Source organism: Dendrobates tinctorius, unplaced genomic scaffold (assembly GCF_039654945.1).
Source record: "Dendrobates tinctorius isolate UK_male_01 unplaced genomic scaffold, ASM3965494v1 ptg000135l, whole genome shotgun sequence".
Lineage (NCBI taxonomy): Eukaryota > Metazoa > Chordata > Amphibia > Anura > Dendrobatidae > Dendrobates > Dendrobates tinctorius.
The window spans coordinates 7,901,795-7,926,416 of NW_027361803.1; positions in this window are offsets into that span (position 1 = coordinate 7,901,795).

Here is a 24,622-nt window from a genome sequence, read left to right on the forward strand (position 1 = left end):
GCCTTGACATTCTTAGTGCCCGGAAGAAAAGAGACCACAAAATCAAAACGTGTGAAAAACAAGGCCCACCTAGCCTGTCTAGGATTCAAGCGCTTGGCCGACTCCAGGTAAATCAAATTCTTGTGGTCAGTGAGGACCACGACTTGGTGTTTAGCTCCCTCCAACCAATGTCTCCACTCCTCAAATGCCCATTTCATGGCCAACAGTTCCCGATTCCCCACATCATAGTTACGTTCAGATGGGGAGAACTTTCGGGAAAAGAAAGCACAAGGATTCATTTTAGATGTCACAGGATCTTTTTGGGACAACACCGCTCCTGCACCAATCTCAGAAGCGTCCACCTCCACCTGAAACGGGAGTGAGACATCAGGTTGCCGCAAAACCGGAGCAGAAGTGAATCTTCGCTTCAGCTCCTAAAAGGAAGAAACAGCTTCCGGAGACCAATTCAGCACATCAGCACCCTTCCTAGTCAAATCCGTCAATGGCTTGGCAATACCAGAAAAATTAGCTATAAATTTCCGATAAAAATTAGCAAAACCCAAAAACTTCTGGAGGACCTTCAAAGAAGTGGGCTGAACCCAATCATAAATGGCTTGTACCTTGGCCGGGTCCATTTCAATAGTTGACGGAGACAAAATAAATCCCAAAAATGAAACCCTCTGTACCCCAAAAAGGCATTTCGATCCCTTGACATACAGGGAATTCTCCCTCAAAATCCGGAACACAGTCCGAACATGTTCCACATGAGAGTCCCAATTCTTGGAGAAGATCAAAATATCATCCAGATAGATAATCAAAAATGTATCCACAAAGTCTCTGAATATATCGTTCATGAAGCACTGGAAGACAGAAGGGGCATTAGTGAGCCCAAAAGGCATCACCAGGTATTCAAAATGTCCCTCCGGAGTATTAAACGCCGTCTTCCATTCATCCCCATGCTTAATGCGAATAAGATTATACGCCCCCCTGAGGTCAAGCTTGGTAAACCAGCAAGCACCTTTAACTCTGGAGAATAGATCAGAAATCAGGGGTAACGGATACTGATATTTAACAGTAATTTTGTTGAGGGCACGATAGTCAATACAAGGCCTTAATGAACCAGCCTTTTTATCCACGAAAAAAAAAACCAGCACCTAAGGGTGAAGAGGATGGTCTAATATGACCCTTCTCCAATGCCTCCTTAATATAGGATCGCATAGCCTCGTGCTCGGGTACAGATAAATTGAAAAGCCGACCATTGGGGAATTTACACCCCGGGTTCAGCTCAATTGCACAGTCATAACTCCTATGAGGAGGCAAAGACGCAGACTCATTCTCACTAAATACATCATAAAAGTCAGCCAAATAGTCAGGAACATCATGTGACTGGGGAGAGGTGGAGAAAACAGGAGCATCACTAAGGGCACACCGACAACCCCAACTCACCACAGACAAAGATTTCCAATCCAGAACTGGATTATGGATTTGCAACCAGGGGAACCCAAGAACAATGGTATCATGCAAATTATGCAACACCAAAAATCTGCAATTTTCTTGATGGTCTGGGGCGACCCGCATTACCACCTGGGTCCAAAACTGAGGTTTATTCTTCGCCAAAGGAGTAGCATCAATACCCCTCAAAGTGATAGGCGTCCACAGAGGTGTCATAGGAAATCCACAACGTTTAGCAAAATCCAAGTCCATCAGGTTCAGAGCTGCTCCTGAATCCACAAAAGCCTTGGCGGAAAATGTGGACAGGGAGCAGATCAGAGTAATTGCCAGAAGAAACTTAGGTTGAACACCACCCACAGAAAATGTGTGTGCACAACGTTTCTCTCGTTTAGGGCAGACAGAAATAATATGTGAGGCTTCTCCACAAAAAAAACACAGCTTATTACGCCTTCTGAACTCCTGATGTTGCACCCTAGACAAAACTCTATCACATTGCATAGGTTCAGACATTTGTTCAACAGGTGGCAACATCTCTCGTGTAGTTTTGCATTCACGTAAACGCCGATCCACCTGAATGGCTAATGACAGAATCGTCAAGACCAGAGGGAACAGGAAATCCCACCATAGTATCTTTTACAGTTTCTGACAAACCCTTCCGAAAGAGGGCTGCTAAGGCACCATCATTCCAGGTAGTAAGGACCGCCCACTTTCGGAATTTTTGACAGTACAACTCTGCCGAATCCCGACCCTGGCTTAATGCCAACAGGGTCTTTTCAGCCTGATAAATAGCATTAGGTTCATCATACAACAACCCCAAGGCTTGAAAACATGCGTTCACATTATTCAGAATAGGATCATCAGGTTTCAAAGAAAATGCCCAATCCTGGGGATCGCCGCGCAGCAAAGAGATGACAATTTTAACCTGCTGCGCGGAGTTCCCCGACGAGTTAGGCTTCAAGGCAAAAAATAATTTACAATTATTCTTGAAATTCATGAATTTAGAACGATCCCCAAAAAACACATCAGGAGTAGGAATCTTTGGTTCAGCAGCATGTGAATGAGCAAGATAGGCAGAAATTCCCTGCACTTCAGCAGCGAACTGCTCCACACGATCAGACAATTGCTTCATCTACATTGAGAGAAAAATTCCCCCTATGGCCTCAGAGATATAGAGGAAAAAATATGCACACAAAAAAAAAATTTTTGACACTTTCTTTTTTTTTTTTTTTTTACAATTCTCTCCTGCTATTGAGTACCCTAGGATCTACGGTATGACTGGTGATTCTGTTATGATGAGTCACCGAAGGAGGAAAAAGAAAATACCAGCTAAGTCCAGAAAAACCAGAGAGGTTGGCAGCTATCGGATTGCAGACCCCTGAACCTATCCACAACAACTAGCAGTAGCCGTGGGGGGTTCCTACGGTGCCCTAGACCCCTCGATCACAGCCGGAGAGCTACATAGCCTAAAGACAGAAAGGGGAAAAACTAAACTGCCCCAGAGCAGACCCCAAAGCAATAGGCAGCCCCCAACATATAATGACGGTGAAGCAAGATGAAAACACTAACACAGATAGAAAGATAGGTTGTGCAAATGATGGGGCCCAAGCTAACTACATAGGACAGGATAGGAAAGCTGCTGTCTGCCATCCGCAAAAACCCTATCAAAATGAGCCAACCGACTGATAGGAAAAACAAGCCCTGAAGTCGCTAGGCTTCAAAAGACTATATCAGCACTCAGGTATATTCTGAAGACAGAGCAAAAGATCAACAGATCAGAGACAAAAATGGAATTCAGCTCACCCTCGGCCAGGGATGGCAGAACTCCCAAAAAACAAGGCAAAACAAAAACAAAACTGAAGAGTACAAAGCAGAGCAGAAAAACTTAGCTTTGAGATGCAGGAATCAGACTGGTCTCCAAGAATCCAGCAGGAAAATCACCAGCCAGGAAGAAGGGCGTCAGCAGCCTTATATCCAGTCCTCAATTCTAGCCACCCAGCTATCATCTAGCTGCCCAGGTGTTTGGTAATCAGTCTCACTACCTTCCTTCACCAGAGGAGGGAGTTCATCAAACCTCAATGGTGAAGGGAAAAATGAACTCACAACAATCTAATATCATAGAATATAGTCTTCAACTGATGGTTTCTCCTGCTACTTCCCATGTAGATGTAACAAGCTCTTCAATTATAGTGGTGAAATATTCCTGATTCCCCCAAAATATATGGGATTTTAGCGATATCTTCAAGCATGTTAAGTTCTGTTCTCAAGCTGATCTTAGGAAGCTTTCTGCTGTGTAGATTATTCTCCTCATGTAGATGATCTTCTGGAGTAGAGGGAGAATGGGTGTCCTCTCCAGTTATTCCTCTATATATAGGTATCTGGAATTTTAATTGTAAAGTTCACAGACCGTTTTTTGGATCCAGATATGGTGGCATCACACACTTCACCCTCAAGGCGCAGATCAAACTAAGTGTCTTAGGCTTTGTGCACGGTATGTTTTTGCCAAGTTTGTGTCTAATTGAATCTTTGTCTGGAACACTAAAATTAATACTTCTAATGAAAACCTCTGACGGAGTAGTTCACCATAATGAGGCAGATGGTGTCACCTTTGGTCCTTGTCTGGTCTTCATTCCTTCTCCATCTGTCTTTTTTAGGCGGATGCAAAAGCGTGGTAGACCTTGTTTTAGTGCCTGACTCATCTAAAAAGGTGGACACTGCGAGACTCTTTACCTCAATATGAGGAATTAATCCAAATAGAGTTTTTCAAAGCTTTAAAAGTGTTGCCCAAACATAATGTGAACCTGGCCTTAGATTAAAAATGATTGGTTCCCCAGGATCCTCTCTGGGTAATTCCTATAGAGTAACTTTAGATTTGGATGAAAATGGCAAATTTTCTACCTTGATTTCCTCTTTAAGTGATTCCAAAATCTTGCAGCAGTTTCTGTATTTCTTCATCCAAGTCTGAAGACGTTTTAACTCAGGCGACCACATGAAACAGACTGCATTTCCTATTGGAACTATTAGTTTAAGATCAGTCAGTAGCTCAACACTGTGGTCCTGGAAGCCGCCTAAAAGTGAAATTCAGATTAGCTCAAAAATGGAAATTGCTGAGACGTTAATATTGTCCAAACATTTAGAGGATAATGAGGAAACCTTTTAAAAAACATCCCCAAAAAGCCCTAATTTTAGAACAAAACTATTTCTTTTTTTTTTACAACAAATAGGAAGAATTGAGAAAGGAAAACACAGAATTGATTGATCCTAAATTATACAGAACTCAAAAGGGTGGAGAACATGTCAAGAGCCACTGCGGCCAGCTAAGTGATTTACAAGGTTCCTCTATTTGTAAATGTGTTCATGGATTGATCTCATTCACACAGCAAGAAAGGAAGGAAACAACTAAACTAACAACTAGGTGTAAAAAGAAATATATATTTTATATTTATTATCACATAAGAATATTTCAGCTTTGTATTCCAAGAACCACAGCATTTTTATTATTTCCATCAGTGTTTTTGGTGAACTTCCTTTTTATATTTATTATATTTAATAAAACTTTTTATGTAGGGAAAATGTTTTCAATGTCATTTTTCTCCTTTTCTTATTTCTAAACATTTTTACGCTTTTTTTTGACCATTTGAGTACATTGCGCATGTCATTGTAAAACTCTATTAAGCCCTTACTCTGCTCCTTGATTGCCTGTTGTCAAGTGTAATCTATCTCTAAAAGCAGAGAGGCAGAGGCGGAAAGGAAGTGTGGGTAAGACTTTGCCTCTCTACCCGAAGAAGGGGAAGTCTTTGTCCACAGTAAGTTGGGTGGGTTTTTGTTACCTAAGTGTAATGAGAAAGCAACTTTACAATGTATCACTCGTGTCAGTTCCAGCATGGAGTAAAAATGAATAAACACTCCATCCCGGCTGTAAGGATAAGCAAAGAAACTGGCGGGGAATCGAGGCAACGCTACAAAAGTAGGTGGAAAGTATAGATTTATTTTATATTGTTAACCCAGACTGGTTCCAATTACCAGCAGGGGTCACCAACCTCTTTTATGTTAATTGTATAGTAGTATTATTGTCACGCTGGCTGAAGGATAAGTGCACAACAGGAATAGGGAAGGGGGTAGTGGAGACCCCTATGCAAATCTAAAATCACCCTGTCTGTCCTAAGCATCCCTATATAGGTTCCGCACCTATCGCCGAGCAGGAACCTAATCCCTGCCTGACCCTATCGACATGCCCTACATAGGGAGGGGACGATGTGTCGTTAGTCATTCCCCACTAAAACTAAAGACAGAGAGGGAAGATGGATGGGGGGAAACACTTAGCTTGAGATGACTACCGAGATGTCACACCAGCAATCCTCCAAGGATCCTCAAGGAAAGACACTAGCTGACTGCTAGAACCTCCAACAAGACTGAGGCAAGTATAAGCTAACACCCACACCATGCTGCAGTAAATGAAAGTATTTAAACCTTCAGCCCAGGTGTGTAATTAGCAGGAGAAGGTGGAGGAAACAGTTGACACACCCATTACAATTATTTAGACAATGTAAAGCACTGATTACTTTTTATTTGGCCCTGCTATAAAGTCATGGTTGAAAGTTTTCGCACACTTGAATTTGTTACAGAAAATGAAATATTTCTCCCAGAAAATTGTTGCAATTACACATGTTGAGTTATACACATGTTTATTTCCTTTGAGTGTATTGGAACAACATAACATGAACAAAGGAAAAAATGACAAATTGGACATAAATTCACACAAAACCCCAAAAATGGGTGGGACAAATTTGGTGGCACCTTGCCAAAATTGTGGGTAAACAGCTTTGTTTCAAGCATGTGATGCTCAATCAAACTCACATGTGGCAAGTAACAGGTGTGGGCAATGTAAAAATCACACTGAAACAGATAAAAAGGGGAGAGATTGACTCAATCTTTACATTGTGTGTCTGTGTGTGCTACGCTAAGCATGGAGAATAGTAAGAGGAAAAGAGAACTGTCTGAGAACCAAAATTGTTGAAAAATATCAACAATCTCAAAATTACAAGTCCATCTCCAGAGATCTTGCAATGTGCAACATAATCAGAAGTTTACAACCCATGGCACTGTTGCTAATCTCCCTGGTTGTGGACAGTAGAGAAAAATTGATGAAAGGTTGCAATGCAGGAGAGTCTGGATGGTGGATAAGCAGCCACAATCAAGTTGTAAAGAATTTCATACTGTCTTGCAAGCTTAGGGTGCATCAATGTCAGCGCGGAGTATCCGTCGATATTTGAATGAAATAAAACGCTATAGCAGGAGAACCAGGAGGACCCCACTGCTGACACAGACACATAAAAAAGCTAGACTTCAGTTTGCTAAAATGCACGTGTAAGCTAAAATCCTTCCAGCAAAGCGTCTTGTGGACAGATGAGACAAAGATAGAGCTTTTTGGTAAAGCACATCATTCTACTCTTTTCCAAAAACAGAATGAGGCCTATGTAAGGAGGTCGATGAGATCGCAGATACCTGCATCGCGGAACCAAAAAGGCTGCATCCTCTGTTTCCGGGGGAAGCCTGAGTGGGGCGGACCTTCCCCAGCTGTCTTGGGGAAGCCTGAGTGAGAGGAAAAGGGTGCACAGCGTCGAAAGCATGAGGAAAAAGTGAGAGAAGCACAGCAGTCTGACACTGGCACAGAGCAGCACAGAGGGCAGCACAGAGAGTAGCATGCAGAGCGGTGAGCGGCGTGCTCTGCTTCCCCCACCTGAGGGGACTGACCTGGTGATGGGCTGTATAGAAGGAGCCCCCATTGCCAGCGGAGAGAGCCGTGCAGAGCAGAGCTGTGCCAGCAGAGCAAAGCCGTGCCAACAGAGAGAGCCGTGTAGAGCAGAGACGTGTCATCAGAGCAGAGCTGTACCAGCAGAGAAAGCTGTGCCAGCAGAGCAGAGCCATGCCAGCAGAGAGAGCCGTGCAGAGCAGAGTCGTGCGGAGCAGAGCCGTGCACCCAGAGCAGAGCTGAGCCAGGTGTCGCAGCAGTCATAGGGAGGAGTGCTCTGGCCGGGAGTACCAGTGCCAAGCAGACTAGCGTCGCCTGCCGCCAACAGCGGGGACCAGGGAGAGCGGGACGTTCGGTGGGTGTCCAGTGACAGCCAGAGAGTACCGAGTGCCATACACGACATGACCGTGAGTACCGCACATGCACTTCCCAAGAGAGACCACATATAGGACTGACACTCGCACCCAGACGTGGACACACAATAGTTGTCCTGACCCTTGTGACTTTACGACGTCAGTTAAGACAGTTTAGGAGCCACGTTGGGCTCGTACAGGTCTGTGGCCCGTGTCTTTAATAGCCACATCAGTAAATGGACAAGGGGCAGTAAAAGGTACCAGAGACCGGGAGACCGACCACTGCCACCAGAAGATGGACCAACGTCTATAGTACCATCCAGGAGGAGGCGCTGCGCTCACTGTTGCCGGCGCTATTGAGTGCGCAGCAGGAACTGCAGTGTTAGGACTTCCTGATACTCTTGCTACCTAATTGTCGTGATTTTAACAGTTGTATTGTACTGTGCCTTTAATACTGTTTAACTCTTTACCTCCCTGCATGGAGTTTTGCCCCTGTAAATAAACCTGTTAACCCTTGCTCTGCTTCCTGCACGTTGTTGCATCCCGCGTTCCTGCGATTTGTACACCTATACAGAAAAGAACACAGTACCTACTGTCAAATATGGTGTAAGTTTAAAGAAGTTTTGGGATTGTTTAGCTCTATCTGGCTCTGGGCGCCTAGACTATGTGCAAGGCTTCATGAAATCTGAAGATTTCCAGAGAAGTTTAGGTCGCTGTTAGCGCGGGTGGTCAGGAGCGGGAACTCCGAGAGTGGACCCTCTGGACCGTGGCATCGAGGGGCCCCGGGCGAGCTGCCAGGTGGAACCGACCCCTATACAGGGACCGTTAGGAGCAGGCCCAGGGGTTCGAGTACCACGGTAGCCGGTACCGAGAGGGGCGGCTCAGGATGGACCGGAGTAAGACTGAGACTGGAGTAGGACGGCAGGAGCACTGAAGACAGGACTGGAGTAGGACGACAGGAACACTGAAGGCAGGACCGGAGTAGGACGACAGGAACACTGAAGGCAGGACTGGAGTAGGTAACCAGGAACACGGGTAGCAGGACTGAGAAGCTGCTGTGAGGAGCAGCCGAGACAGGAACTGCAGGAGCAGAGTGTGCACGATGGAGCGAGGCCAGAGTGTCAGGAAACACAACGATCAGGCGCCTCCCTCAGGGGGAAGCGGCCTGATATGGCCCCGTCTGGTCAGCCATTGGTCCAAAGGTGCTTCCGGGTCAGGGCACAGCCGGAGCATAAGAAGCAGGAAGGAGGCGCGGCCGCGGCCTATGGCGCATGCACAAAGCATGCAGGGAAGGCATCGGTCGCGGGCCTGTCTCAGGTGACCGCCGCGGCCGTCGGGTGGAGAGAGGCTGCGGTGTGGGAGCGGAGGGCGACTGCGGCGTGGGAGCGGAGGCCGGGTGAGTATGGCGGAGCGGTGTAACAGTACCCCCTCCCCTAAGCCGCCCCCCCGGAGGTTAACAAGAAACCTCTTGAGGATACGGGGAGCATTAATATTCTCCCGAGGCTCCCAGGATCTCTCCTCAGGACCAAAGCCCTTCCAATCAACGAGAAAGAAAGTCCTACCTCTAACCCTTTTCACAGCGAGGATGTCCTGCACTTCAAAAATGTTGTCGGCACCCACCGGCTGAGGACAAAGATCAAGCGAGGAATGGAAACGATTCAGCACCACAGGCTTCAGGAGAGAGACGTGAAAGGTGTTCGGGATCCGGAGCGAAGCAGGCAACCTCAATTTGTAGGCAACTTCGTTAATACGTCCCAGAATTTCAAACGGACCAATGTAGCGTGGACCCAACTTGTAGGAGGGCAGTTTTAGTCGGACGAATTTGGAGGAGAGCCAGACCTTGTCGCCAACACGATACGGAGGAGAATCCAACCTCTTTTTGTCTGCATAGTTCTTCATCTGATCAGCGGATCTCTTGAGTGATGTGTTGGTCTCAGCCCAAATCTTAGAAAATTCCGAGGACAAGGCATTGGCCGCGGGTACCTCAGAGGCAGGGGTTATCGGAAGAGGAACACCAGGATGTCTGCCAAAAACAATGAAAAACGGAGACTTGGCCGAAGACTCACCAGCATGGTTGTTATAAGCGAACTCTGCCCAGGGGAGTAAGTTGACCCAATCGTTCTGGTGGGCGTTAGAGAAGTGGCGTAAGTATCCCGTAAGCGTCTGGTTGGTACGCCCTACTTGTCCGTTGGACTGTGGATGGTAGGCCGAGGAGAAGTCGAGGGAAACGTTCATGAGCTTACAAAGCGAACGCCAGAACTTGGAGGTAAACTGAACCCCTCGGTCAGACACAATGCGTCGAGGTAGTCCATGAAGCCTGAAGACTTGATGAATGAAGATTTCGGCCAGCTCTGGCGCTGAGGGAAGACCGGGCAGAGGGATGAAGTGAGCCATCTTGGAAAAACGATCCACCACCACCAGGATGACTGTGCAGCCCGCAGAGCAGGGTAGGTCGGTGATGAAATCCATGGCGATGTTCTCCCAAGGAACCGTAGGGACAGGCAACGGAAGCAACAAGCCGGATGGAGATCTCCGTGGCACCTTGTTTTTTGCACAGGATGGACAAGAAGCCACAAAGTCGAGTACATCTTGGCGAAGTGAGGGCCACCAGTAGTGACGTTTGATAAGGTCAAGGGTCTTCTTAGTTCCGGCATGGACGGCCAGTTTGGAGGAGTGCCCCCATAGCAGAACCTTTTGCTTGAGATTCTCTGGCACAAGAGTCTTGCCAGGCGGAGGAGTAAGCCAGTTCACTGGAGCCACGGTGATGATCCTAGTGGGATCAATGATATGTGACGGTTCATCGGTGGATTCGTGTGGTTGGAAGACCCTGGACAGGGCGTCGGCTTTGGAATTCTTGTTGCCGGGACGGAATCGGAGCTCGAAATCAAATCGGGCAAAAAATAAAGACCATCTGGCCTGGCGAGGGTTTAGTCTCTGGGCAGACTGGAGATAGGCCAGATTCTTGTGGTCCGAGAAGATGACAAAAGGATGGACAGCTCCTTCCAGGAGGTGGCGCCATTCCTCCAAGGCCAACTTGATGGCCAAAAGTTCCCGGTCACCGATCGAGTAGTTACACTCGGATGGAGAAAAGGCCTTCGAGAAGAAGCCACAAGGGTGCAGGCGACCGGAGGTGGTTCTCTGGGACAGCACCTCCCCGGCACCAGTCGAGGAAGCGTCCACCTCGAGTACAAAAGGTCGATCGCTCTCAGGGCGATGCAGGACCGGAGCCATGGAGAAAGCCCGTTTTAGGGTCAGAAAGGCCTCCTCTGCCTCAGGAGACCAATCCTTGGAAGTAGACCCTTTACGGGTGAGCACAGAAATGGGTCTTGTGATCGCGGAGAAGTGGGAGACAAATTGCCGGTAATAGTTGGCGAACCCGAGGAATCGTTGTATCGCCATCCATACATCGCTATCCATATTGGCCCCTCGCTCCTTTCCTCTCCTATGTATAGCACTCATGCTCTTTTCACATTGTTAAATTGCACAGATCCAGCCAGTCCCACCATTCAACACCAGAGACGCTCTCACAAATCACTTAACCATCTGCTCACTCTTTCTATCCTCCTTCTCCTAGTTGCAGGAGACATTGCTCCCAACCCTGGTCCCCCATGTTATAGAAAGTCAAACCCCCCCACTGCTACACTCAGAAACCCCTCTAATCTTATTAATATTCCCTGCATGCCATCTGTCTCTCTTAATTGTGCACTTTGGAATTCTCGCTCAGTGTGTAACAAACTCTCCTTCATTCATGACTTCTTCCTTTCTAATTCTCTTAACCTTCTGGCTCTTACTGAAACCTGGATCCAGCAGTCAGATACTACCGCTGCTGCTGCTCTTTCATACGGGGGGCTACACTTCTCTCATACCCCAAGATCAGACAATAGAGCTGGTGGAGGCGTTGGTCTGCTCCTATCACCAAAATGTACCTTTCAGGTTATCCCTCAACTACCCTCACTTGTCTTCCCTTCTTTTGAGGTCCATGCCGTCAGACTCTACACCCCCTTCTCCATGCGAGTGGCGGTGGTATATCGTCCTCCCGGCCCCTCCCATCAGTTCCTGGATCATTTTGCCACTTGGCTTCCACATTTTCTCTCCTGTGACATCCCTACCCTCATCATGGGAGATTTCAACATCCCCATTGCTCTTCCCCTCTCCCCATCTGCTACTCACCTTTTATCTCTAACCTCCTCATTTGGCCTTTCGCAGCTTACTAATTCTCCAACGCATGAAGACGGAAACTCCCTCGACTTGGTCTTCTCTCGGCTTTGTGCAGTGGATGATTTTGCAAACTCCCCTCTCCCGCTCTCTGACCACAATCTTCTTTCATTCTCTATAAAGAACTGCCAGGCTGCTCAGGTCACCCCCACTGTCCAGACTTATAGAAACACACAGGCCATTAACACCCAGAAACTTCTGAAGAACTTGCAGTCTTCATTGGCCCCTATCTCCTCCCTCTCATGTCCTGATTCTGCTTTGAAGCATTACAATGAAACACTTCAAACTGCCCTGGATGAATTTGCACCCCCTATAAATAGAACACCACAACGCAGACGGCGACAACCCTGGCACACGGTGCAAACACGTTTCCTGCAGCGGTGCTCCAGGTGCGCCGAACGTCTGTGGAGAAAATCCAATCTACACGAAGATTTCATCCATTTTAAGTTTATGCTTAGAACATACAACACTGCCCTTCACCTCTCCAAACAAACCTATTTCAACACCCTCATCATCTCACTGTCCAATAACCCGAAACGTCTCTTTGACACTTTTCATTCTCTACTCAATCCAAGAGTACAGGCCCCAACCACTGAGCTCCGAGCTGACGATCTGGCCAATTACTTCAAAGAAAAAATTGACCAGATCCGACAGGAAATTATCTCCAAATCCCCTCATACCATGCACTGTCCTCCCTCCCCCACTGCATCTAACTCACTCTCTGATTTTGAACCAGTCACAGAAGAAGAAGTAAGCAGGCTCCTTGCATCTTCTCGCCCAACTACTTGCACCAGTGACCCATTTCCGTCACATCTCCTCCAGTCCCTTTCCCCTGCTGTCACCCCTCACCTAACTAAAATATTTAACCTCTCTCTCTCTTCTGGTATTTTTCCCTCCTCATTTAAGCATGCCATCATACATCCACTACTTAAAAAACCATCCCTCGACCAAAATTGTGCCGCTAACTATAGACCTGTCTCTAATCTTCCCTTCATCTCTAAACTCCTGGAACGCCTGGTCCACTCCCGTCTTATCCGCTATCTCTCAGAAAACTCTGTTCTCGACCCTCTCCAATCCGGTTTCCGCTCTTTACACTCCACTGAAACTGCCCTCACTAAAGTCTCTAATGATCTGCTAACAGCTAAATCAAATGGTCATTACTCCATGCTAATTCTCTTGGATCTCTCTGCAGCATTCGACACTGTGGATCATCAGCTCCTCCTCACTATGCTCCGTTCCATTGGCCTCAAGGACACCGTTCTCTCCTGGTTCTCCTCCTATCTCTTCGACCGCTCCTTTACTGTTTCTTTTGCCGGTTCCTCCTCCTCTCACCTTCCTCTTACTGTTGGGGTTCCTCAAGGATCGGTTCTAGGCCCCCTCCTCTTCTCCTTGTACACTGCCCCTATTGGTCAAACAATCAGTAGATTTGGTTTCCAGTACCATCTCTATGCTGATGACACCCAATTATACGCTTCTTCTCCTGACATCACGCCAGCCTTTCTAGAAAACACTGGCGATTGTCTAAACGCTGTGTCTAATATCATGTCCTCACTATATCTGAAACTGAACCTATCAAAGACTGAACTCCTTGTGTTTCCTCCCGCTACTAATGTACCTACACCCGACATTGCCATTTCCGTCTGTGGTTCCACTATTACTCCCCAGCAACATGCCCGCTGTCTTGGGGTCATACTTGATTCCGAGCTTTCCTTTTCCCCCCACATTCGATCACTGGCTCGCTCTTGTCATCTGCACCTCAAAAACATTTCTAGAATTCGACCTTTTCTTACTTTTGACTCTGCAAAAACTCTTACTGTTTCTCTTATTCATTCTCGTCTCGACTATTGTAACTCTCTTCTAATCGGTCTCCCTCTTACAAAACTCTCCCCTCTCCAATCTGTCTTGAATGCTGCAGCCAGGATCATATTCCTCACCAATCGTTACACCGATGCCTCTACCTTGTGCCAGTCATTACACTGGCTACCCATCCACTCCAGAATTCAGTATAAACTTATTACCCTCACCCACAAAGCCCTCCATGGCTCAGCACCACCCTACATCTCCTCCCTTGTTTCAGTATACCACCCTACCCGCGCCCTCCGTTCTGCTGATGACCTGAGGTTAGTATCCTCAATAGTCAGAACCTCCCACTCCCGTCTCCAAGACTTTACACGTGCCGCGCCAATTCTTTGGAATGCACTTCCCAGGTCAATACGATTAGTCCCCAGTCCCCACAATTTTAAGCGTGTCCTGAAAACGCATTTATTCAGACTGGCCTATCGCCTCAACACATTAACCTAACCTATCCCTGTGTGGCAGAGCCAAAAATTTTACCATAACCAGGTTCCCAGCATCATGTTCCCACATGCTTTATGCATCCATTAGCCCTCTGTGTCTGTACTGTTACACACTTAACATTATGGCTGGTCCATACAATCAGGGCAACTGTTACCACCCACCTTTCGTGTCTACCTCTTTCCTCATAGACTGTAAGCTTGCGAGCAGGGCCCTCACTCCTCTTGGTATTTGTTATAATCTACTGTATGTGATTATTGTTATGCTGTAATGTCTATTGTCTGTACAAATCCCCTCTGAAATGTAAAGTGCTGCGGAATATGTCGGCGCTATAAAAATAAAATTTATTATTATTATTATTATTATCGCCTTTAATCCGACGGGGCGAGGCCATTTGAGGATGGCAGACAACTTCTCGGGATCCATCCTTAGACCAGCGTCGGAGATAATGTATCCCAGAAATGGCAGAGAGGTCTGTTCGAAGAGACATTTCTCGATCTTTGCATACAGACGGTTCTCCCGAAGACGCTGAAGCACCAGGCGGACACTCTTTCTGTGGGACGAGAGGTCCGGCGAGAAGACGAGGATGTCGTCTAAGTACACGACCACACAGGAGTACAAGAGATCCTGGAAGATCTCATTGACGAACTCTTGAAAGACTGCAGGAGCATTGCAGAGACCGAAGGGCATGACCAGGTACTCGTAACGGCCATCTCGAGTGTTGAAAGCGGTCTTCCACTCGTCACCTGCACGGATACGGACCAGATTGTAGGCTCCTCTGAGGTCCAGCTTGGTAAAGACCCGAGCCCCTCTGAGACGGTCAAACAGTTCTGGAATGACTGGAAGAGGGTACCTGTTCTTGATGGTAATCTCATTCAAGCCCCTATAGTCAATGCATGGCCGTAGAGTCCCGTCCTTCTTTTTGACGAAGAAGAACCCGGCTCCCGTGGGCGAAGAGGATTTCCATATAAAGCCTTTGGCGAGGTTCTCTCGGACGTACTCAGACATGGCGGTGGTCTCCACGGGAGACAGAGGGTAGATTCTGCCCCTTGGGGGGGGTTGAACCAGAAACAAGTTCAATTGGGCAGTCAAACGGCCGGTGTGGAGGGAGGACCTCCGCTTCCTTCTTATCAAAAACATCGGCGTAGGAGCTGTAAGCTGGAGGAAGACCCGGGAGGTCTGGAGGCGACCGTGGAGCGGCCGCCAGGCGGACAGGAGTTAGACAGCGAGCTTGGCACGGGTGCCCCCAGTGGAGTATCTCCCCAGAAGACCAGTCGAGAACAGGCTGATGAATCCTTAACCATGGAAGACCGAGTAGAATGGCGTGAGAGAGCTTAGGTAAAACGTAAAAGGCTATCTTCTCTCGATGTAAGGCTCCGATTTGCAATTCCACCTCTTCAGTGACCAAGGTGACGGTCACCTGTAGCGGTTTGCCATCCACGGTGGCAATCTGAATTGGGTTAGATAGAGTGACTACAGGAATTTGGTATTTGTCTACCTCTTCCGGCCGAATAAAGTTACCCGCTGAGCCCGAATCCACGTAGGCCACCTCGGAACCACGCCTCCCTCCTGAAACCAAAAGCACAGAAATCGTAAGGGGTTGAGAGGAATCATCATCATCACCTAGGAAGGCCTCTCTTACCTGACCTAGGTGGAGTCGTTTCCCTGTCTCTTAGGACAGGTGCGGATATAGTGTGACGAATGACCGCAATAGAGGCACAGACCTTGTGCCCGTCTCTCTCTCTGACGTAACTCGGCCAACCTGAGATGATCTATCTGCATGGGCTCACCCGAAGAGAGGGAAGAAGATCCGACTGAACGTGAGCTGGCCGACTGAGTGAAAGGAGAAACTGACCTGGAGGAGCGCCTGTGTCTCACTGACTCCCGAGCGCGCTCCAGGAAGCGCAGGTCAATGCGGGTAGCCAGCGAGATAAGGTCCTCTAAGGTGGACGGGGTATCTCGACCTGCGAGTTCATCCTTTATTTTACTAGAAAGACCGCGCCAGAATGCCCCCACCAAAGCTGCGTTATTCCAGCCGAGCTCGGAGGAAATAGTGCGAAAGCGAATAGCGTACTGTCCGACCGTGAGAGAGCCCTGGTGTAAGTTAAAGAGTGACTCAGTGAGAGAGGCTAACCGGCCCGGCTCATCGAAAACCTTACGAAACGTATCCAGGAAAACCGGGAGACTCGAAACGACCGGGTCGTCACGTTCCCAGAGCGGGTTTACCCAAGAAAGGGCCTCTCCCTCCAGATGGGACATGATGAAGGCCACTTTGGCCCGGTCCGAGGGATATTGCTGCGGCAGCCATTCAAAGTGGAGACTACACTGATTTAAGAACCCCCTACAGAGCTTGGGATCCCCGGTGAAACGAGGCGGCTTGGCGAGGCGGGATGTCGGAGGAGCAGTAGACGCAGGGGGAGGAGTCGGCACTGCAGCGGCAGCCTGGAGGGCCGACAAGCGACTATCAAAGGAGGTCATGTAGGACAAAATGTGGGTTTGAGTATCTTGCTGCTGACCCAGCTCCTGTTGGAGACTGGCCAGCTGAGTGGCATTTCCAGGATTGGCCACCTGTAAGGCCGACAAACGGGTGTCCATCGACTTCATGATTGACATAATGCGCCCCTGATTCTCCCGTAGGAATAGCAACTCTTTCTGGGTAGCATGGCCTGATCGTACTGTTAGCGCGGGTGGTCAGGAGCGGGAACTCCGAGAGTGGACCCTCTGGACCGTGGCACCGAGGGGCCCCGGGCGAGCTGCCAGGTGGAACCGACCCCTATACAGGGACCGTTAGGAGCAGGCCCAGGGGTTCGAGTACCACGGTAGCCGGTACCGAGAGGGGCGGCTCAGGATGGACCGGAGTAAGACTGAGACTGGAGTAGGACGGCAGGAGCACTGAAGACAGGACTGGAGTAGGACGACAGGAACACTGAAGGCAGGACCGGAGTAGGACGACAGGAACACTGAAGGCAGAACTGGAGTAGGTAACCAGGAACACGGGTAGCAGGACTGAGAAGCTGCTGTGAGGAGCAGCCGAGACAGGAACTGCAGGAGCAGAGTGTGCACGATGGAGCGAGGCCAGAGTGTCAGGAAACACAACGATCAGGCGCCTCCCTCAGGGGGAAGCGGCCTGATATGGCCCCGTCTGGTCAGCCATTGGTCCAAAGGTGCTTCCGGGTCAGGGCACAGCCGGAGCATAAGAAGCAGGAAGGAGGCGCGGCCGCGGCCTATGGCGCATGCGCATAGCATGCAGGGAAGGCATCGGTCGCGGGCCTGTCTCAGGTGACTGCCGCGGCCGTCGGGTGGAGAGAGGCTGCGGTGTGGGAGCGGAGGGCGACTGCGGCGTGGGAGCGGAGGCCGGGTGAGTATGGCGGAGCAGTGTAACAGTCGCAATGTAGTGCCCATTATAAGAAAGCTGGGTTTGCTTCCTAAGTCATGAGTCTTTCTGCAGGGCAATGACCACAAACATACTTCAAGAAGCCCCCAGAAATGGATGGAAATAAAGTGCTGGAGAGTTCTGAATTAGCAGCAATGCATCTGGATCTAAATCCCATTGAACACCTGTGGGGCAATCATAAAATTGAAGTTGGGAGAAGATGCCTTCAAATGGAAGAGACCTGGAGCAGTCTGCAAAAGAAGAGTGGTCCAAAATTCCATTTGAAAGGTGTAAGGCTAGTTTCACACTAGCGTTTCTGGGTGCAGCGCAGGGCCACCGCTAAGCCCCACCCCAGGCCGTGCCCCCTCCGGTCAGCTCCTCCTCTGATCGCATGATGCTGCATACGATCAGCGTACCCTATATTTAGTGTTGGGTATGCTGGTCGTGTGATGGCACACTTTTGCCGGCACATCCACCTTTTTGGCACTGCGCAGAGCGCACAAAAATGCAACACAGTGTGTTTGGCGCACGTCAGCGTAGCGCCAAAAGGGCGGATGCGCCGGTAAAAGTGTGCCAGCACACGACCAACGTACCCAACGCTAAATATAGGGTACGCTGATCATATGCAGTGTCATGCGATCAGAGGAGGAGCTGACCGGAGGGGGCGTGGCTGGGGCGGGGCTTAGCGGCGGCCCTGTGCTGCGCCCGGAAACGCTAGTGTGAAACTAGCCTAAGAAGCTTGTTGATTGTTATAGGAAGCGATTGATTGCAGTTATTTATTCCAAAGGGAGTGCTACCAAATATTAAGTTGAGACCGCCAACAATTTTGTCCGACCCATTTTGTTTTGTTTTTTTGTGAAATTATGTCCAATATCACTTTTTTCTCTGTTTTTTTGTGTCTTTCCAGTACACATAAAGTGTATGATAGTAATATGTGAGCACCGTATGGTGGCATTTACATTGTGTGGCCCTGTATATTATATTATACGTGGGTGGTAGCACTGCGGAGCATTGCTATTTAGACAGCTTTATTTAAGAATTATTTTGCCAAAACATGGCACTGTTTATTTGGACACTTTTTTGGTTGCTTATGATAAGAATATGAATGATACTTTGTATGACTGTACATTCTGTAGTGAGCACTAACAAAAATTGCCGCCCAGAGATTTACCCAAATGAGGGCTGCCATGATTACACAACAACATAATCAACAAGTGAAGACCAGACACTTTCCAAATAAAAAATCCAATGGTTCAGAATTCCCAAGTTTTGCAAATCCGGGATCACGAAATATCGACGTCTTCATCTCTTGCCAATTGTTCCTATTGAAAAATAATAAAATTATCGAAATACGAGGATTTCCTAAACTTTACTCGTTTTTATGCAGAACCTTGTAATTCGCTAATCTTCCGTGAAGAAGAGCAGTCCGCGCAGCTGAAATGCAGCTGTTGGCCAAGCACATGGTCCGTACAAGTAAAAGTTTCAAAGCGAAGCAGCAGAGAAGTTTTATTTCAATGATCCATGACGGCCGTGTCTCTTCTCTGTGTTATCTGAAGCCTCTGCAACTGCTCCTGGCTTCTGACAGCTGATCGGAAGCAAAAAGTAATGAATTTGCTAAGGAAGCTTTACGACCACTTAATACTGGCGTGGACCATCTTTTTTTTAACAGATATTTTGGTCAATCCGATATTGTATTGAGGAAACCAGTGTACATAATAATAGATGCAGAGGAACAAGAGTGCAATAAATAAGAATAAAACTAATTTACCCTGTCCTCACCGTTCTTGCAATTTATTACAATTTTTAAGCTCTTTATATGCTCTGAGCCTCTTGTTTGATTTGGGGGTGAAGCAACATCAAAGACCATTCAAGGGGTGGGAGAACAGGGGCACTGCCTGATAAAGGGACATGGCTGTGACAATATTTTTCTATTTTGAAAAGTACACATAGATGTCATAATTTTACCTGGGAGTATTTCCGCACTCTGTACTGGCCACCATACAGATCTAACAAAGGTTACCTTGACTCAGCCCTGGGAAATCACAACACAGAAAAGTGTCACTCAACATCTAAGGTGACATTGGTCAACAACTTGTACAATGTTAAGCTACCTTAATCCTTTTAAATGAGATAACCATTTGTGATGTCACGTTGTTATGGTTTTCGGTAACAAAGGGATGCCTCAAACTGTCCCTGGAACTGGAACCCTAACAATCCTTGCCCCGGGTGTACTCTTGAAGGTAGAGAGGCCTGAGTCTCCGACCTTACTATGCTGCTGTTAAACCCTGATCTGTCCCCCATGAGGCATGGGAAAGAAATGTAAGGTAAACAAGACACAAAGACAAAACAGGGATAACAGAAAACCTCTATCATACAAAAGCACCAACCAACAATAGGGAGGAGGATAGGGACAGGGTGGAATTAACTAAATGGGAAAAGGGACAAGAGATAAAAACACTTGTACTACAGCAAACCACAGAACACTGCTACAACAACTCTACTACAACCACTTAGTTTTAGCACACAGCACAGGAAGACAAATCTTTCACCAGCAAGAACAAGAAGGTCTGACCAGTTTATATAGGAAGAGGTAATAACCAGATGAAAAGCAGCTGAAATGGAGCTGCCTGTTTCTGACCAGCATAGAAAGGGTCATTAACATCTTCAACACCAGAAAAAACTAAATCCATTTAATATGGGACACAGATCACACCATTTCTAAAGAAGACTTGCAATTCATTACCCTATGTGACCTTCTACCTCCAGGTCTTTCAGGGGGACGTGACACTCTTGTGACATGTGACAAGTTATCGTGATGGTCCATTTTGAGTCATTTTGACCTTTGCTACACCTGTATTTTCAATGTTTCCCGTTTGGTCATATACTACATTAAATGATCAAGCAAATGAGTTAAAGACTAGAGACTGGTGAATAACAGCATAATTACCACCCAAGTTCTTCCTAAGACATCTATGAGGACAGATACAGGATCTCCACGAGATGGTTGCTCAACACTTCTAGAGTTTTTAATATCTACCATGGCTCCTCATTACTTATTTACCTATAGGGAAGGGCAATTTTCTATGTGTCATGGTGATGCGAAATCAGTTATGATCCAAACAAAGGAAGAAAGATGTTGTCATATTAGTCAAAGTCAACAACTTATCAATTCCTACCCTATGCACAGGTTTTGGTCAAAATCAATTTTTGTACTGGGTCAAAAAAAAAGTCAAACCTACCAAAATTTGATACCAGACCATGAGAATGGATTTTTGGACAATCCTTCCTTATACATTCTGTTATGTGCCCAAATCCTCACTGTACAAATTGCAGGTAGGTTATTGAATAATTTCAATTGAAGGGGTTGGTAGGACTTTGAAATTGATGTCATATCATTGGAATCAGATGGGTGTGAGTCACCTCCATACACTGACTAGTGGCTGTTCTCCTGTACTGCGGCTCAGCTCCTATTAATGTGAATGTGGTTTGAGCTGCAGTTCCTCAGAATGACCACTATGCAGTGTACAGAGCTATAGTATCTGGCTTTTTACACTGTGAATATCCATTGGCCATGGCACCAGTTAAACGGTGGGGGATAGGGATGTAGGATCCCCACTAATCAGATATTGATGAGTCCTGAATGTTACAGATGTATAACCATGGAGTAAATTAATCAATATATGAGGGTATTAAGCATTTACTTCTTAGTAACTATCACAGAACATAAAATTGTATTAAGGGTATTAAAGTTCACAAGGTTTTAAATACAAAACAAAAGTTATTTTTCTCTCTTAATGGTTTTTCCAAGTAAGTAATACTCTCCATCTGCTAGAAAAGTGTTACTTGTCATGTACAGGCTGCAAATTATGTCATACCTGGCACCAATTCACTCGTAAACACTGGCACACCGGGTCACCACCACTGATTAATATGACTGTGCATAAATACGTTTTATTGTTATCCTGAATTCCCATTAATGATCAGTCAATGTTTCCCTTTTCATTCTTTCCAAGTGAGTTCCGGGACACGGCTGACAAAAATATCCAGAAAACTGAAAACACGGTTCACGGTGGAAATTTAGTACACTTTCATCCTACATTCACACTATAGTCCGAGTCTAGTCTACAATGTCCGGGCCAGCCATGGGTCTTCTGACCAGATCTGAACATTATGTTGAGCCGGTGAGCTCACGATGAATCCAGACATCGTGATCGTGAATAAAACTGGCTTTATTGTAAATGGCAGAGCTTGAGCAATCACAGGCCCTATGGAGAATAAACCCAGATTGGATGTTGTTGGTATCTACTCCACTTCTACTTTTCTCCACTTTGATGTACCTCCTCTATTGGGAATGAATAAACTTACCATATTTTTCAGATTATAAAATTCACTTTTTTACCCAAAATTTCAGCTGCAGTGAAGTGGGATCACAGTAGGCAGGGTCGCTGATTCAGGAGGCTGGCGTCAGCAGCAGTTGGGCAGTGTTGTGGGCCCTGGGCTCTCAGAAGGTGTCGACCGGCATCTCCAAGATTTCACCTCCCGAAATTTCAATGTGTGCATGTGCCGTTTTCCCGAAGCCCACCGCAGGGAAATCTACTGGAAAAGGGACTCACCGGTGCCAACATCTTCTGATAGACCAAGGCCCGGAGCATCACCCCACTCCTGCCGCCACCATCCTTTTGAACTAGTGACCCTGACTCCTTTGACTCTTTTATTTAAAAAAATGTTTTTCCTATTTTGCACCCCAAGTTTTGGGGTGCGTCTTATGGTCCCGTGTGTCATATGGTATTTTATCAAATGTGGCTGCCTACTTCATTTCCTTTCTGCTGACGTCTCCTCTATCATCATGGGTGACTTCAACATTGACATTTCCACCTCAGCTGCCTGTAAACTTTTATCACTGACTGCCTCCTTTAACCTCACTCAATGGTTCTCCGTGGCCACTCACAAAAATGGACACATGCTGGACCTTATATTAACCGCCTCTGTTCCCTTACTAATCTCATTAATCACCCTGCCCCTGTCTGACAACAACCTACTGACATTCTCTTCCCTCTCCTCTCCTAGTGTGCAACCCCCACTCCACAAACTCACTCACCCTCACAGAAATCTCAAACACCTCAATTTACAATCACTCTCTGAGTCCCTTCTCCATCTTACAGATAGCTTCCTTACATGACACAGATGCCGCTGCCACTTTATATAACACCACAACAGCAGCACTCGATCAAGTTGCCCCCCTCACGCACACCAAAACTCGTACAATCAACAGGCAACTCTGGCTAACTAGCCTGACCAAAGAACTGAGACAGACTTCCAGGATTGCTGAGCGGAGATGGGAGAGATCCAGTTCTGCAGAGCACTTTTTCACATACAAGCAGTCTCTCATCCCATATGCCTCAAAACTACTGGAACAGCATGTCCATCTTGAACTGTCGTCCCACCTCTCCTCCTGCTCCCTCTTTGACCAGTTACAATCTGGCTTCCGACCACATCATTCAACTGAAATCGCTCTAACTAAAGTCACCAATGACCTACTAACCGCCAAGAACAGGCGACACTACTCTGCCCTTCTCCTCCTGGACTTGTCTTCTGCTTTTGACAATGTAGACCATTCCCTCTTGTTACAGATTCTCTCATCTCTTGGCATCACAGATTTGGCCCTATCCTGGATCTCGTCATATCTAACAGACCAGACATTCAGTGTCTCCTTCTCCCACACCACCACCGCACCTCACCCCGTCTGTCGGTGTTCCCCAAGGCTCAGTTCTAAGACCCCTACTCTTCTCCATCTACACCTTCGGCCTGGGACAGCTCATAGAATCCCATGGTTTGTAGTATCATCTCTATGCCGATGACACCCAGGTCTACCTGTCTGGACCCGACATCACCTACTTACTGTCCAAAATCCCACAATATCTGTTCGCTATTTCATCTTTCTTTTCTGCTCTCTTTCTAAAACTGAGCATGGACATAACAGAATTCATCATCTTTCCCCCATCTCACTCTACCCCTCCACCAGACCTATTCATCAATGTCAATGGCTGCTTACTTTCCCCAGTTCCGCATGCTCGGTGCCTCAGGGTGATCCTCGACTCTACCCTCTCTTTCAAGCCATAAAATCCTATCCCTTGCATCGTCCTGCTGACTCCAACTCAAAAATATTTCCCGGATCCGTACATTCCTTGACCAAGAAACTAGGAAAACGCTCATGCACACCCTCATCATCTCCTGCCTCGACTATTGCAATCTCCAACTCTCTGGCCTCACCTCTAGCACTCTTGCACCACTCCAATCTATCCTAAACTCTGCAGCCCGACTAATCCACCTGTCTCCCCATTATTTCCCAGCCTCTCCTCTCTGCCAAGCCCTTCGCTGGCTTCCTATTGTCCAGAGGCTCCAGTTCAAAACTCTAACTATGACATGCAAAGCCATCCACAGCCTGTCTCCTCCATACATCTGTGACATGGTCTCCTGGTACTTACCTACACTCAATCTTCGATCATCTCAAGATCTCCTGCTCTACTCCTCTCTTATCTCGTTTCCCATAACCGCATACAAGACTTCTCCCATCACTCCCCCATACTCTGGAACTCTCTACCCCAACACATTAGACTTTCGCCTACCACGGAAACCTTCAAATGGAACCTGAAGACCCACCTCTATTAATATTTTCTATGCAGCAGAGTGGTGGCCATTATTATGTGGGGCACTAACAGAAGCACTGCTTTTGAACCACACAGCAGCTGCAGTTAAAAGGGCACACTGAAAAGCAGAAGATTCAGCATTGGAGTGACAGCCAGATGAGGAGGTTGTGCAGGTTGGGAATAGATGGGGAAGGTCCTGGAAATGTGAGACGCGAAATGTCTCTTTCTTGTAATCTTTGCAGATGAGTCCTGGCTGGAGAAGTTGTCATGTTGGTCTGGGCCAGATAGAAGAGATGGGAAAAGTGAATGACTCCAAAGAATGTCAGCTGTAAGTCACCATCTATAACTGTGCTGTAATCACTTGTATGCTCTGCAGGTCTGGTATCTACCACTATATGGTCACAGTATGATGGTAATATTGGTCTTGGTATAGATATTTATTTGGTCACCTGCTGAGGTTCCCTACAGCCACAATTGGAGGACACCACTGTAGCTGTAAGCACGGTTACCTGTTTAGGGGCCGACACAGATGTTTTGACCCCCTGAGCAGAACCCCCAT